Source organism: Tursiops truncatus, chromosome X (assembly GCF_011762595.2).
Source record: "Tursiops truncatus isolate mTurTru1 chromosome X, mTurTru1.mat.Y, whole genome shotgun sequence".
In the NCBI taxonomy this organism is placed as follows: domain Eukaryota; kingdom Metazoa; phylum Chordata; class Mammalia; order Artiodactyla; family Delphinidae; genus Tursiops; species Tursiops truncatus.
The window spans coordinates 88236445-88252474 of record NC_047055.1 but is presented as its reverse complement, the minus strand read 5'-3'; the positions used below and the strand labels follow the sequence as shown (position 1 = coordinate 88252474).

Here is a 16030-nt window from a genome sequence, read left to right as displayed (position 1 = left end):
TTAGGAGTAGGGATACTTTCATTTCTTTCTTTCAATCTGTATACCTTTTATATATTTTTTGTCCCTTTCTGCACAGGCTAAGACTTCTAGTATGATGTTTGATAGAAGTGATGAGAGAGCACAGCTTTTTCTTATTTTACCTTTAAGTTCTTTATCAAGTTGAGGAAGTTCCCTTCTATTCCTACTATGCTGAGAGTTTCTATTATGAATGCATTTTGAATTTTGACAAATGGTTTTGTCCTCATCAACTGATATTATCATTTGGTTTTTCTTTTTTAGACTTAATATGTTGATTACATTGATTGATTTTCAAATATTGAACCTGCTTTTCATTCCTGGGAGAAACCCCACTTGGATGTAGGGTTTTATATATTGCTGTTAGATTTGCTAATATTTTGTTGAGGGTATTTGCTTTTATATTCATGAGGGATATTGGTCTATAGTTTTCTTTTTTGTATTGTTTGTCTGGGTTTGGTATCAGGGCTTCATAAAATGAGTAGGGAAAGATTCTATCCTCTCCTGTTTTCTGGAAGAGATCTTGCAGAATTGGTGTTATCTTTTCTTTTTTTTAATTTTTTTACTTTATATTTAATAATTTATTCAATACTCATACCAATCCTATAAGTACAATACTATTATTTTCCCCTTTTGAACCAATAATGAAGCATTCTGAAGCACAGAAATGTTAACAGTTTCCCAAGAGCACAGAATTAGTAAGTGGCTGAGCAGAGATTAAAATTCAGGAAGTCTGACTGTAGTCCCTGTGCCATAACCACTTGCCTATAAAATGGTGTTATCTTTTCTTTAAATGTTTGTTGGAATTTGCCAGTGAAACCATCTGGGCCTGGGCATTTCTTTTAAAAAAGATTTTTAGCTGTGAATTTAATTTCCTTAATAGATGGATCATTATTCAGGTTACTTGTTTCATCTTCAATGAGTTTTAGTAGTTTGTGGTTTTCGAGCAGTCTGTCCATTTCATTTAAGTTGTCTAACTTATGTGTGTAGAGTTATTCATGGTAGTATCCCCTTATTATCTTTTTATGTCTGCGGGGTCTATAGTGATAATCTCTTCTTTCATTCCTCATATTGGTAATTTGCTTTTTTTTTTCTTTCTCAGTTTTGCTAGAGGTTTATCAATTTTATTGATCTTTTCAAAGGACCAGCTTTTGTTTTCATTTATTTTTCTCTGTTGTTTTTCTGTTTTCAGCTTCATTGATTTCTGCTTTATCTTATTTCCTTTTTCTGCTTGCTTTGGGTTTATTTTGCTCTTTTTCTAGTTCCTAAGGGGGAAGCCTAGATTACGGTTGACCCTTGAACAACAGGGGTATGAACTGTGCAGGTCCACTTATATGTGGATTATTTTCAATAGTAAATACTACAGTACTACACTATCCACATGGTTGGTTGAATCCACAGATGTGAAACTGCCAATACAGAGGAATTGAGGTTATGGAGGAACCATGGATAGGGAGGGCTGACAATAACTTAGATATGGATTTTTGACTGTGCAGAGGTTTGGCACCCCTGACCCCTGATTGTTCAAGGGTCACCTGTATTTATATGAGAGATTTTTTCCCCTAAAATATCATTTACTGCTATGAATTTCCCTCTAAGCCCACAAATTGAGTTATGTTGTTTTTTCATTTTTCTTTAATTAAAAATATTTTCTAATTTCCCTTAAAAGTTTCTCTTTGATTAATGGGTTATTTAGATATATGATATCCAATAGCCAAGTATTTGGAGCTTTTCCTCTTATCTCTCTGTTGTCGATTTCTATTTTATTTCCTTTATGGTCAGGGAACATATTCTGTATGATTTCAGTTCTTTTATATTTGAAGTTTGTTTTGTGACCCAGGATGTGATCTATCTTGTTGAAAGAATATATATTCTGCGATTGTTAGATAGAGTGTTCTGTACATATAAGCTAATTCCACTTGGTTGATAATAGTGTTCAGTTCTTACATATTCTTGCTGATTTTCTGTCTGCTAGTTCTATATATTAATTAGAGAGGAATGTTGAAGTCTCCAACTATAATTGTGGGTTTTTCTACTTCTAATTTTAGATCTGACAGTTTTTGCTTCACATATTTTGAAGCACTGTTGTTAGGTGTTTACACATTTAGGATTGTTAAGTCTTTGGGGTGAATTAAATAACCCTTTTAGCATTATGACATGTCTCTTTATATCCCACTTTATCCTTTCTTTTTAGTTTAATAGACATTTATTCTATTATTATGTATAGTTGAACAAGCTCTACACACAAAATTATATGGTTTAAGACTTTTTTTTTGAGTGGGAAGAAATTTGGGTCTCAAAACGTTTTGCGAGCCTGCTACATGTTTTCTGGAAATCATTAAGTGGACCTTTCAAGACCCTTGAAGAAAATACGAGAAAAATTGGTTCAAGAAAACCAGCAATTAGATTTCAAAATTAACCTACCTGTTAAGATAGCAAACCAAGAATTGGAAAGAATTGGGGCAATTCCTCTTCCATATTTCCTATACACTCAAATCCACCCTGGGAAACAGAACATGATGCAAGCAGAATGTAGTGGTATGCCCAGCCACAACTGGTGGCCTGGCAAGTTTGTGGAATGGTGAGGCTCTTGAGGGTAGTTTGAGCAGGGATCAGAAAAATAACTGTAGGCAACATATAAAATTGGAAACCAATTGAACTTGTATTGACACCAACTACATGACTTTTCTCAGTATCCTTATGGGAATGGATAATGTGGCTTGACCCAAAATAGCACTGATTAGACTTAGTGTTACTTTTAAATAAAACCAACCCTGTTGTCCCCTCTGTGGTGGCTTAGAGAGTTCATAATGGTCACAAACTAATATTACAGATAAAAGATTTAAAATTTTGATCCAAGCTTTTTCTGTCCTCCCACACTTGAAAGGTATCTGATGGACACCAATTTCCCAATCCTAGCATTACTAGCTTACAAACCTTAGGGCTAATTAACTCCCTTCTCATTTACCTAATGTTCAATTTCCATCAGTTTCAGTATACACCAGTGTAAATACCATGACTATTTTGCATGAAGTTCAGTATTCTACAGATCCCAGTCCTGGGATTAAACCAGTAGCTCCCATCTTTTATGTGAACATCAGTGGTACCATGGAGGCCAAGGCAGTTTAATTTAGGTTAACCAGGATGTTTTCATTTGTAAGCGAACCCTCTTGCAACAGGTTTATTCAATTCTCTTAAAAATGGTGACACTCCTTTACTTTTCGCCTTTCGGAAGCAGCTGTTTACATAAATGGAATATTAGATTAAGTCTAAAAATGTGGGCCCTAGTCAACTTTCATTGTTTTTCTGCGTATGATCATGATAAAGGATCAGGATATCCTTCACATTTCCAAGGAAAATCCAATTTAAAAAGTTTGTCCTTGCCAAACTCCATAAAACAGCCACTTTAGAGTAAACCAGCAGAGCATTGCATCACCCCAATAAAGCTGTAGGTTTCATCACATGCATCAACAAATCTACATGGCTAGTTTCTGCACTCCTCTTTTCCAGAATTTATTTTACACCTATTGTACCAAACAGCATTTTAAACACGGACATATCAACTCCCTAATAAAGCAAAAACAAAGGCATTTCCCTTATTAGAAACAAGATACACCATCACTTAAAGTCTTCAAACATTATTGCACTTTAATTTTCATAATTTGACAATGCATTCAATGAAATAATCTGGAGACAACTAGTTTTAACAGACAAATTTAAAAACACCTTTAAGCGGACATGAATGTCCTAAATTGTTTATTAGGTAAGAATTTTACAAACATTACTTATATTAGCGGTAATAGTGGAGCTGGAGAGTATTGCGCCTTCTCCAAGCTGCACGGCGAGAACCACCAATAGTGTGGTGGGACTTGTGGCCCTTTCCAAGGCCGCGGCTCTTTCTGCCTGCAGATGTCAGCCCCCACATCTCCCTGTGCTTGTGGACTGGTTTGGTGATCCACTGGGTGACAGGGTTTCTTCTGATAGCTTTATGAAATGGATCAATGATGATAACCTCAAAAAATTTGTAAGTAGAATCTTCACCAACCCAGTAAGAATTCAGGACCCTTAGGGCCCCACCGTGATGTCCAGTTCACTCCTTGGCAACAGAATGAAGGCTTCGAGCAAACTAGAGCTGGTTGACACCATGATGGAGAGGCTTGCCGTAGGTGGCACCATTAGGAACCGGGCATTTGCAGGCACCACAGCACACACGAATCTGATATATGACATAACCTTGCTTGGCCTTGTAGCCCAGCCTGTGTACCTTGTCAGGCTGGGTGGGGCAGAGGGCCCTCTGCAGTGCAGAGAGCTGGCGGTACTGCCAGCAGTGCACCCTGAGCAGAAAGCAAATTATGTGGGACTGCTGCTTCCTCCTGGATGTACTAGCAAGTGCCCATCTCGGCTCACCTGATGGCTGCTGCCAGACGGAAAGGCCCACTTTATCCTTGTAATTTTATTTGCTCTGAATTCTTTCTTTTCTTTTTTTTTTTTTGGCGGTACGTGTGCCTCTCACCGCTGTGGCCTCTCCCATTGCAGAGCACAGGCTCCAGACGTGCAGGCCCAGCGGCCATGGCTCATGGGTGCAGCCGCTCCGCAGCATGTGGGATCTTCCAGGACCGGGGCACGAACCCGTGTACCCTGCATCGGCAGGCGGACTCTCAACCACTGCGCCATCAGGGAAGCCCTGAATTCTTTCTTTTGATCAGCATTTGCATCATATCTTTTTTCATCTTTTACTTTTCATCTACCTATATCATATTTTAAATGATTTTCTTATAGTCTTTGTGGTGGGATCATGTTTTTTAAATCTGTTCTGACAGTCTCTTTTAATTGTATGTTTAGACCATTCCACTTAATGTAGTTATTGATATGCTTGGTTTAAACCTACCATTTTATTATTTCTTTTCTTTGTGTTATACCTCTGTTATTATTTCCTCTCTTTTCCACTTTCCTGCCTTTTGGGTTATTTGAACGTTTTTTAGTGCTCCATTTTAATTAATCTACTGTGTTTTTTTTTTTTTTTTTTTTTTGCGGTATGTGGGCCTCTCACCGCTGTGGCCTCTCCCGCTGCGAGGCACAGGCTCCGGACGCGCAGGCTCAGCGGCCATGGCTCACGGGCCCAGCCGCTCCGCGGCACGTGGGATCCTCCCGGACCGGGGCACGAATCCACGTCCCCTGCATCGGCAGGCGGACTCTCAACCACTGTGTCACCAGGGAAGCCCTACTGTGATTTTTGAGTTTATCTCTTTGCATATCTTTTGTGGTTACTCTAGGGATTATAATATACATATTAAGCCTTGCACAGTCTGCTTAGAATCAATACTTTACTACTTCAGGAGTCATGCAGAAACCTTACACCCTGTAGGTCCCTTTACCCTCTCCCCTTTATGTTATAGTTGTCTTATATATTACATCTACACATACTGAAAATCCCTTCACACATTCTTATTGTTTTTGCTATCAGCTGCCAAACATATTTTAAGTAATTCAAGAGAAGAACAGTCTGTTATATCTACCCAAATTTTACAATTTATATTGCTGTTCCTTCATTCCTAATGTGCTAAATTTCTTTCTGCTATAAATTCCCAACTGGCTGAAGAACTTCCTCTAGCAGTTCTTTTAGAGCAGATTGCTGGCTATAAATTGTCATCCCTGAAAGATATTTTTGCTGGATATAGAATTATGTGTTGACAGTTCTTTTTTCCCCACACTTCAAACATGTTGTGCCATTTCCTTATGACCTCCATGGTTTCTGATACAAGAAATCCACTGTAATTCGAATTGTTATACCCCTATAAGGTAATGTATTTTTCCTCTGGCTGCTTTCAAGATTTTTTTCTTTGTACTACGTTCAGCAGTTTGATTTGGATATGTCTGGAAACGGGTTTCTTTGGGTTTATTCTGTTTGGGGTTTTTCACTGCTCAGGCTATTCAAAGTCTCATAAATAGGCTCTGGATCCAGAAGAGATTGGAATAATAATGACAAAAAACTTCTTTTGAAAGTATCTTTGCTTTGTAGGGACCTGCACACAGTAGAAATAGAAATATTTTCTGTATATCCCAGACAGAATTTAACATTAGTAAATTATAGTTGTAACTCCTGCTCCCTTTCAGTGATGTGGAAGATTGTTGCAAATGGACTAGAATGGAGAGAATTGAGCTCCAGAGAGAATGAGTGAGTTTTGTAGTTTTACACACCTAGTAAGTTGCAGATCTATAAGTTAGTGTTCAAGTTCTGTTTACACTACTATAATATGTTCCTATGCACTTATAGAATTTGTCCCTCCTCCTAAACTGAAACTTTAGCTTAAGTTTATGGTGAGATGCTCGTTTGAAATGTCTACTTTTTAAAAAAAATCAGGGAAAGTCTCATATTTTAAATTCCTTCAGGGAGGCATTAAGTCTTGGTTTGAGCAGGGATTGGTACACTATAGCCTGCCCGCTAAATCTGTCCCACTACCTGTTTTCATGCAGCCTATAAGCTAGGAATGGATTTTTCTGTTTTTAAATGGTTGGAAAAATCAAAAGAAGAATAATATTTGATGACATGTGAAAATTGTATGAAATTAAAATTTCAGTGTAAGTGAAGTTTTTTTGATATTTATTTACTTATTTATTTATTTGGCTGCGTTGGGTCTTAGTTGCGGCACACGGGCTCTTCACTGAGGCACGCGGGCTCTTCGTTGCAGCGCACGGGCTCTAGACCACACGGGCTCAGTAGCTGTGGCACGGGGGCTTAGTTGCCCCACAGCATGTGGGATCTTAGTTCTGTGGCTAGGGATCGAACCTGGGTCCCATGCGTTGGAAGGCGGATTCTTAACCACTGGACCATCAGGGAAGCCCCTATAAGTGAAGTTTTATTGGAACACAGCCATGTCCATTTATTTACATAAATAAATGTCAGTGGTTTCTCTTATGCTGTAATGGCAGAGTTGAGTAGTTAAGACAGAGGCTGAATGGCCTGCAAAGCAAAAAATATATACTGTCTAGCCCTTTACAGAAAACGTTTGCTAACTCCTTGTTTAGAATAATGTCCAGTGAATTGAGTTAGGATGTCACTGATCTGAACTGTGTGAAAAGGGTAGCTAGAATTCAAACTTTGCTCTTTGAATAAGTGTCTTAGGTGTAAGAAAAGTAGAAGATAAGAATTATTAACTGTTTACAGTACTAGTCTATTGACATGTATTGAATGTTTTCAGTTCTGCAGCAATATTCTGTTCTTTTAAAATTAGCCCTTCAGGAAATCCTACTATTTGCAACAACATGGACAAACTGGGAGGGCATTATGCTCAGTGAAATAAGCCAGACAGAGAAAGACAAATACTGCATGGTATCACTTCTATATGGAATCAAAAAAAAAAAAAAAAAGGTCAAACTCATAGAAACAGAGAGTAGAATGGTGGTTGCTAGGGGCGAAGAGGCAGGAGAAATGGGGTGAGGTTGGTAAAAGGGTACAAACTTTAAGTTATAAGATGAATAAGTTCTGGGGATGTAATGTACAGCATGGTCACTATAGTTATCAATACTGCATTTTATACTTGAAAGTTGCTAAGAGAGTAGATCTTAAATGTTCTCACCACAAAAAGGAAAAAAGGTAACTGTGTAGTGATGGATGTGTAAACTTGGTGGGAATCCTTTCACAATGTATAGGTATATCAAATCAAATCATCACATTGTACACTTTAAATATATTATAATTTTATTTGTCAATTATACCTCAGTAAAGCTGAGGGGAAAATTAAATAAATAAAGGGCAAAACATAAAATAAAATTAGTCTTTCAGATCAAGAGAAATTGATTAGAAGAAAAGCCAGGACTGTTTCTACCTGGTTGAAGAAGATTGTCAGTTGGAGGCACTTGAGGCCCAAGTGTGAGGGGCTTAGGGAGGTTTTCTTGGCTGGACGAGGTAAAGGTCATTATTTAAACTTTGTTTTCCTGCTTCTCTGTTGGGCTTTTTACAGGTCTAATTACCTAGTTGACTTTCTGTTCTTTTGTGAGTCTTTTTCTCTATGACTAGTGAGAGGAAATGGCTGATCACTTTTAAATGAAGAGGAAAGCCCAACTCAGACCAGGAACTGTTGCCCCTCACCCCTACCGCTATAGGTGGACCTTTCCTTTGGGCTTATTGACCTACCTTGCCAGCTGGCATCAGAAGTCCATTGAGATGTACATGGCCTGTTTCTCCTAACCTCTTCCCTCCATCTCAAGGACCAAATGAGCCACATCTGTACTATGCATGAATTTAAGGATTTTTTTTTTAGGCCCAAGTTAACTTCTGTTACGCATTGAAATTTAAGCTTCTCGAGTGGGTTGCCTATCATAGAGTTCCTGGCAACAACAAATTTTAAATGCACAATACACATTAATTTTTAGGGTAAAAATATTATTATCTTGGTTTGTAAACTTACCTTTTAGGTGACAGGAAAACAAATCTCTCTTTGTGCTATGCCTGCTTATGTATTTTCTATACATATGTGTTCTATAATTATATATTCTCTCTTGGATCTACTACTACTATGAAATATAGCTGTTCTGAATGTCCTGGGCCACACCATTCTGGCAGTGAAAGCAGGGTCTGGATAACAGTCCCTCAGACTTTTGCCAGCTCTATTATAGTTCTCCAGCTTCCAGGGAAGTCTTCAAACATACCCAGTTTACCCTGGAGGTATCTGTTGTGTTTTCCTGAATAAGGTATTCTAGAGCTCCAAGTGTCATCTCCCTCCTCTCCCTTTGCTCTTAGCACCTTTGGTGACCTCTGGGGCAGGGTCCTTGCTGGGCTGCTAGTGCTTTCAGCCCCTTGAGGCTGCTCTCCTGTGTTTGCACAGCCCCCAGAGCTGCAAATACCACTGACATGCCTGACTCTGTCCATGTGGGTGGCTCACTCTTACACTTCCCAGTTAAGGGTACTGGTGTCTGTGCTATGGACCTTGACTTTGACTCTCTCATCCTCCTGCTGCAGCTGGATCTTCTGGGGTTGTGGGGGCTGCATGCCAGCTTGTTTAGGTTTCTGTGGAAAGCCCATCTCTTACTGGATTCTGAACCACGTCCTTGAAAACTGAGCTTTTAGATTAACCTGAGTTACACACTTCACACCATTTTCTGAATCATTCCTCTCTCATACCTTGGGGTATTGCCACTAGATCAGTTGATGAGCTACCATCTTCTCTTGGAACTCCCTTCTTTACTAGGGAATTCCTTGGTCCCTCAAGAACCTAGATTCCTGGTAAGATAGGCTGCTCCTAGGTACACCTGACAGGTGAGAATTCAACTGGTGTGTTAATCACCTTCTGCTCAAGTTAGGCCCCTCTGTGAGTTTATGTATATGTATTGATAATATATGCCCTATGGTGCATATCCTTGAGGAGATTTTAAAGCTGTGCAGCTGCTATAGGAAGCCCAGAGCTTAATTTCTGCCTTTACCTAAACTCTTGCATTCATCTGAGATGTTAGCATTAGTTTGGTCTTCTCCCTGCCCAAACATTCTGCCATGTACCACCTTGTGCCCACTTCAGGCCTAAGTGGTTGACCTAACTATCCAGTGTTGCTATTTCATAGAAGTTGACTCTCATTCTTCCCAAACCTTCATCTACTTTTGTATCCTATTCCAAGGATTGTTATCCTCCTTTTTCTAGTTTCTTGAGGCGGAGCTTTGATTACTGACTTGAGACTCTTCTTTCCTAATGTAAGTATTTAGTACTGTAAATTTCCCTCTCAGCACTGCTTTAAGCTGTGCCCCACATATTTTGATATGTTGTATGTATTTTCATTTTCATTCAGTTCAGTGTACTTTAAAATTTTCCCTTGAGATTTCCTCTTTGGCCCATGGCTTATTTAGAAGTATGTTATTTAGTTTCCAAGTGTTTATAGAGATTTTCCTGTTGTCTTTCTGCTGCTGATTTCTGCTTTGATACCATTGTGGTCAGAGAATGCACTCCATATGACTTCAATCTTACTAAATTTGTTTAAGCTTGTTTCATGGCCCAAGATACGGTCTGTCTTGGTATATTTTTTGTGGGTGCTTGAAAAAAATGTAATCTGCTGTTGTTGGATGCAGTGTTCTACAGGTGTCAGTTAAATCGTATTGGTTGATTGTGTTTGTTGAGTTCTTCTATCAATATGTCCTTGCTGATTTTCTGTCTACTAGTTCTATCAATTGTTGAGAGAAGAATGTTGAAATCTCCAACTATGACTGTGGATTTATCTATTTCTCCTTTCAGATCAGTTAGTTTTTGTTTCACATATTTTGCAGCTCCATTTTTTTAGTGCATACATATTTAGGATTGCTATGTCTTGGTAGATTGATCCTTCTATCATTATTTAATGTTCTTCTCCATCTGGTGATTATCTTTTTATTGATATTAATATAGCCACACTGCTTTCTTTTGAGTAATATTTATATCTTATATCCTTCTCCATTTTTTTCCACTTTCAACCTTTCCTTATATTTGAAGTGAGTTGTGGCAGACAACATATAGATGGATCATGTTTTTTAACCCACTCTGCCAATCTCTCTCTGTCTTTTAATTGGTTTATTTAGACCATTTATATTTGCTGGTTATTCAGAGATCAATAAAATGTCTATCCATAGAATATGTTTTCTAGATTCATGTCTGGCTTCTTCGTGAGTGACTCTTTAAATACATGATATAATGAAAAGCTCACTAGGTGAAGAGCCAGATGTCCTCGGGCATAGGCCTTCCTTTGCCATACAGCAGTTCTGTGACCTTGGACAAATGATACTACACAGTTCCATCTAAAAATGCTCACTGAGTTTCTGTTGAGCACCAAGTACTGGGTTACGTACTAGAAACACAAAGACAAGACATGACACACTCTTTGCCTTCCCAGAATTTAGAGTCCACTGGGAGACATGTACAAATGATCAGATAATTACAGGGGATGACTATTATGGTAGAGGTTAGTATGGGCATTTTACCCAGCTTGGTAGTGGAAGGGGGGTTAGGTAAGGCTTCCAAGAGAGGTGATGACTGTGCTGAATTTTTTTTTTTTTTTTTTTTTTTTTTTTTTTGCGGTACGCGGGCCTCTCACTGTTGTGGCCTCTCCCGCTGCGGAGCACAGGCTCCGGACGCGCAGGCTCAGCAACCATGGCTCATGGGCCCAGCCGCTCTGCGGCATGTGGGATCTTCCCGGACCGGGGCACAAACCCGTGTCCCCTGCATCGGCAGGCGGACTCTCAACCACTGCGCCACCAGGGAAGCCCCTGTGCTGAATTTTAAATGACCAATAGAGATTGACAAGGTAAAAGGGAGCAGAGGAAGAAAATTTAGAACATTTCTGAGTTTTTGTTTCCTTGTGTTCAAGGAGAGATTGGCAGTCCAATCAAAAAAAAATTCAGCCTCTCACCCCCAGAACACATATTTAATATTGTATAATCTCGATATCCTCAGGCCTTGGTATCCTATGGCTCTATTTATACCCAAATGTATGGTTCTTGGTTCTCTTGGCTCCTACTGGACTTTCAGGCTCCAGCAAAGTATTCGTGCTTAGGTCTATAAGTCATCATGGGGTATCTCACATGTCTTCATAAATCAATATCAATTAAAGTCACTCTTCTCCTGTGCAAAGTATTTATACACACATGCTTAGGGTAGGTGGTAGGGAAAGGCACAAATCATAGGCTTCAAAGGACTATTAAATTTATACTTTATTTGTCACATTTCTAATTCCTGTATTCATCCTAATGGTGTCTTCGTATATAAGTAAGTTTTATAGTATTTGTCTTTCTCTTCCTAAACCAGGTTCATATTTATTAGTAAGGATTAAATAAAATTTTCTAAAATAAATTTATTTATTTTTGGCTGTGTTGGGTCTTCGTGGCTGTGCGCGGGCTTTCTCTAGTTACAATGAGCGGGAGCTACTCTTTGTTGCAGTGCGCGGGCTTCTCATTGCGGTAGCTTCTCTTGTTGCGGAGCACGGGCTCTAGGCATGCGGGCTTCAGTAGTTGTGGCACACAGGCTCAGTAGTTGTAGCTCATGGGCTCTAGAGTACAGGCTCTGTAGTTGTGGCGCACGGGCTTAGTTGCTCCGTGGCATGTGGGATTTTCCCAGACCTGGAATCGAACCCGTGTCCCCTGCATTGGCAGGCGGATTCTTAACCACTGCACCACCAGGGAAGTCCCTAAATAAAATTTTTTTAAAGTCCTTTAACCAGCTTAATCATTCTTATTCCCTTTTTGAGAATCCCTTTTCCATTGTCTATAGTTTTTCTAATAATTGGCTGGATACACAGTGGTACAGAATACAGGAGCTACTGGGTAACCTCCTCATGGTGTTCACCAGTGGCCATGCCTTTTACAAGAGTATCTGGCTTGGGAAAACATGGAGAATAATAAAGAGTTGGAAAGCAAGACTTTAGAGTAGCAGGTAAAGGATTATGATTATTGACTCTGCAAAAGAAAAGATTGAAGGTACTCCTTCAGTACTTGGGGCATTTTAAACAAAATTTGGTAGCGGCCAGTTATAATATGAGTACTAAAAATAATATAAGGACTTTATTGCTATGATGGGTTTAGGAAAAGAAGGAAGTATTTCTAACAACTGTTGAGATGTATTCCAAGGGGATATAGTAGAATTTCCTAGTTGGGCCTGAGAGAAAAATTTCATAGTCTCCCTTTTAGGGCTTCAGGTAAATGTAGAGGGACTTAAGAGGCAGTGGGCAGGATTGGGAAGGGGGCATTCTTACATCATCACCCGGCCTTCCCTTGGAAGTAGCATGAACTAGTGGGAAGGTACGTTTTGGGAAATCAGTCTATGGGTTAAAATCTCAGCTCTCTAATCCCTCACTGAGGCTCTTTTGTATAAATGGATAATATCATGTGATAGGTATGATTACATGAATTAAAGTATGTGAAGCATCTACCACAGCAAAGGGTACCCTCATGAGTATAGTCCCCCATGCCGTTCTTTATAGTCTGTCCCTAGCTGGGCTCCCCAAACTCACCATTCATCAGTCTCTTATACCACTCTAGTCTACAGAGTGAATAGTCTAGTCTATTCAGAATTACTTAATTTTTGTCTGTTAGCTTGTTCATTTTATTTTGTTTTAAGCATGTTGTGCCCTTCCGTGCTATCATGTGTGTTATGCCCTTCACCTTGGAGAATTCACCTTCGTCCAGGGCTGGCCTTCCACTTGGTGGACTCCGAACCCCAATAAGGATGGACCCCTACTTAGGGATTGAGTTAAGGTCACCTAGCTCTTGAGATCTGACCTGCATAAACCAAGATGGCAATTTATTGATATATAGTGGAAATTCAACTGATTACATTTTCGTACGTAGTCACCTCACACCAGATTGCAAGAGCCAATTGTGCACATCACTGTCAAATTCCATGGCAAGTGACATCATCTCAATAGCTTGAAATTGACCATGGTGAGAGTATCTACATTTCAGAAAACAGTAAACTACAAATCAGAACTTTCCCCCACCCTGTAGAGCCTGTTGTTAAACATTTATCAGCATACCACTGATACTATCTCTCTGTCTCTTTGGGTGAGTTGTGTGGGAAGCCAAGCCATCTTCATAAGACTACTACATCATAAATGTGGACTTGGACCTGGGACTTTAGTGATGTGATTCTCATATTTGATGTTATCAGCATGAGACCTCTTCTCAGTCCTTTTCTGGAACTGTGGTGTTTCTGTTTTTCAGCCCAGAGGGGTGGATACTTGGACATGAGCTCCAACTTCTCTGGGCCATGCTTAGATGGTAACTTCTGACTGTGTGACGTTCCTTTTTTCAATCCTTTGGACTGATCCAACTTTTATTCTCATAGTCTTTTTCCATCCTAAGTAGAATATAAAATATAATTGTTTGTTTTTACTAAATTGTAGTCATATTTCAATCCTGCTTCCCTGAAATGAAGTCAAACTCACTTTTTTTTGCATCCATGCCACTCCCAAATTAATTTGTTGGGAATTTTAGGTGTTGATGAGCTTTTGGTCCCCTGTATAGGCAGTATGAGGGTTTGCCCCCATAAGTGTTCAGTCACATCCAAATGTGGGTTTCACTAGTCATTTCTCAGAGTAAGCACCTGCATTTTGCAGTTCTGAGTTCTTGAGAGGTCCCATACTGAGAGATGCCATGTTGTTTGGTTGGTCCACATCCTGATAATGTGTCACTTCCAACATGGAGTCTCCACACCCTCTCTGGATAGATTTAGTCACTATCCTTCCATGCTCCTAGGAAATATGGAGCCTTCCCTTTTTCTGTTACAAAACCTATCACCCTGGGTTCTGGTAATTTGTTTTTCCTCTCCTTATCACTCCACCAGAGCCCTGAGCTCGAAATTACAGGCCTTGCAGTTTTCTGTCCCTGTATCTGCAGTATTGAGCATGGTGTCAGGCCTGTAGTATCTTGCACATAAATTTGGAGTGTGGGTAAATTAATGAATAACATTCTGTGGAATTAAAGGGAATGTGAAAGTTAAGTTAGCCTGTGGGAGTTTTTAATAAGCTCCGTAAGTCCAAATTTTACACTGTGAGTTAAGAATCAATTCCTGGACAGCCTTTTTGCCTCCTTTATAATATTTTTCAACTCCAGTAATTGCTAAAGTATGTGAAAGTGCCTTTGGGAAGATTCCCTATACAGGAAGGAGCACGTAAAGGAATGTCACTCTTGGGTCTACAGCTTTGTCCTGGAATTATGTGGGCAAATGAACTAATCCTACTATTTAAAGGATGGTTTCCCTTCTGTAGATAGACAGGGGCTGGCTTCTTTGATGCTGATTCATGAAATTCTGCCTGTTTAAAGTATGCCTGTGTTCTCCCTGCAGTTATTTTGTGGGCTCACTTTACTCACCGCAATTTTGACTTTATGTGTTGCTAGTCACTGCCAATGAAGATTCAGGTTATTGATAGTTAGGCAGACAGGAGTTCAGAGAAGGAGAAGTGTATATGCTAAAGAAGGATAAAGGGGGCAAAGGGGGTGGTGTTGGTAGTGAGCAAAGAGAGAAAACCTTAATTATACGTACATATAGCATAAGGGACAGTCTAAAATATAGGTGGAAGTAGAATGTACCTGAAGAAAAAGTGAACAGGTCATAAGTGCACAACTCTATTAATAATCTCAAAGTGAACACATCCATTTAACCAGTGCCCAGCTCAAGAAAAAGAACATCACCAGCACCTCAGAGGCCCCCTTCCTGTTTCCTGGCAATGACTTACTTACCCCTTCCCTCTACCCTAGAGGTTAGGTTACCAAGTTACTGCTATCCTGAATTCCATCACTATAGATTAATGCTGTTTTTTCACTTTGCATAGATGGAGAATATATATATCATACAGTTTTAAAAAATCTGTTATACTGTGATGAGCATGTCTCATCTGAACATTCTCACACATGTCTTTTGAGGAACAAATGTGTGCATTTCTGTTGGATATATAACTAAGAGTGAGGTAATAGCGTACGCATATGTTAAGCTTTAGTAGAGGTTGTCAAACAGCTTTCCAAAGCGTTTATACTAATTTACGTTCTTGCCAGCAGTATACAGAAGGTACCATTTGTTCACATCTTTGACATCACTTGTATTGTTAATATTTTGAATTGTAGCCATTCTAATGGATAGTAGTGGTATCTCATTGTGGCTTTATTTCGTTTTTAATTGAGATATAATTTGCATACAATAAAATGCAAAGATTTTGAGAGTACAGTTTGAGTCTTTTTAGAAAAATTAATAAATTTATTTATTTATTTATGGCAGTGTTGGGTCTTTGTTGCTGCTGCAAGCGTAGTTGCAGTGAGCGGGGGCTACTCTTCGTTGCGGTGTGTGGGCTTCTCATTGTGGTGGCTTCTCTTGTTGCGGAGCACAGATTCTAGGTGCACGGGCTCAGTAGTTGTGGCTCGCAGGCTCTAGAGCTCAGGCTCAGTAGTTGTGGCTCACGGGCTTAGTTGCTCGGCGGCATGTGGGAATCTTTGCGGACCAGGGATCAAACCCGTGTCCCCTGCATTGGCAGGAGGATTCTTAACCACTGCGCCACCAGGGAAGTCCTACAGTTT

At 39.5% G+C, this 16030-nt stretch overlaps 1 protein-coding gene and 1 pseudogene across 5 annotated transcripts in view; one reads left to right on the top strand and one right to left on the bottom strand.

The window, feature by feature from the left end:
- JADE3 (jade family PHD finger 3) overlaps nucleotides 1–16030 on the top strand; it is a 151441-nt gene that overhangs the window by 29433 nt on the left and 105978 nt on the right. The gene's annotated exons all lie outside the window — the stretch shown is intronic.
- On the bottom strand, nucleotides 3806–9037 carry LOC101319050 (large ribosomal subunit protein eL15-like; annotated as a pseudogene).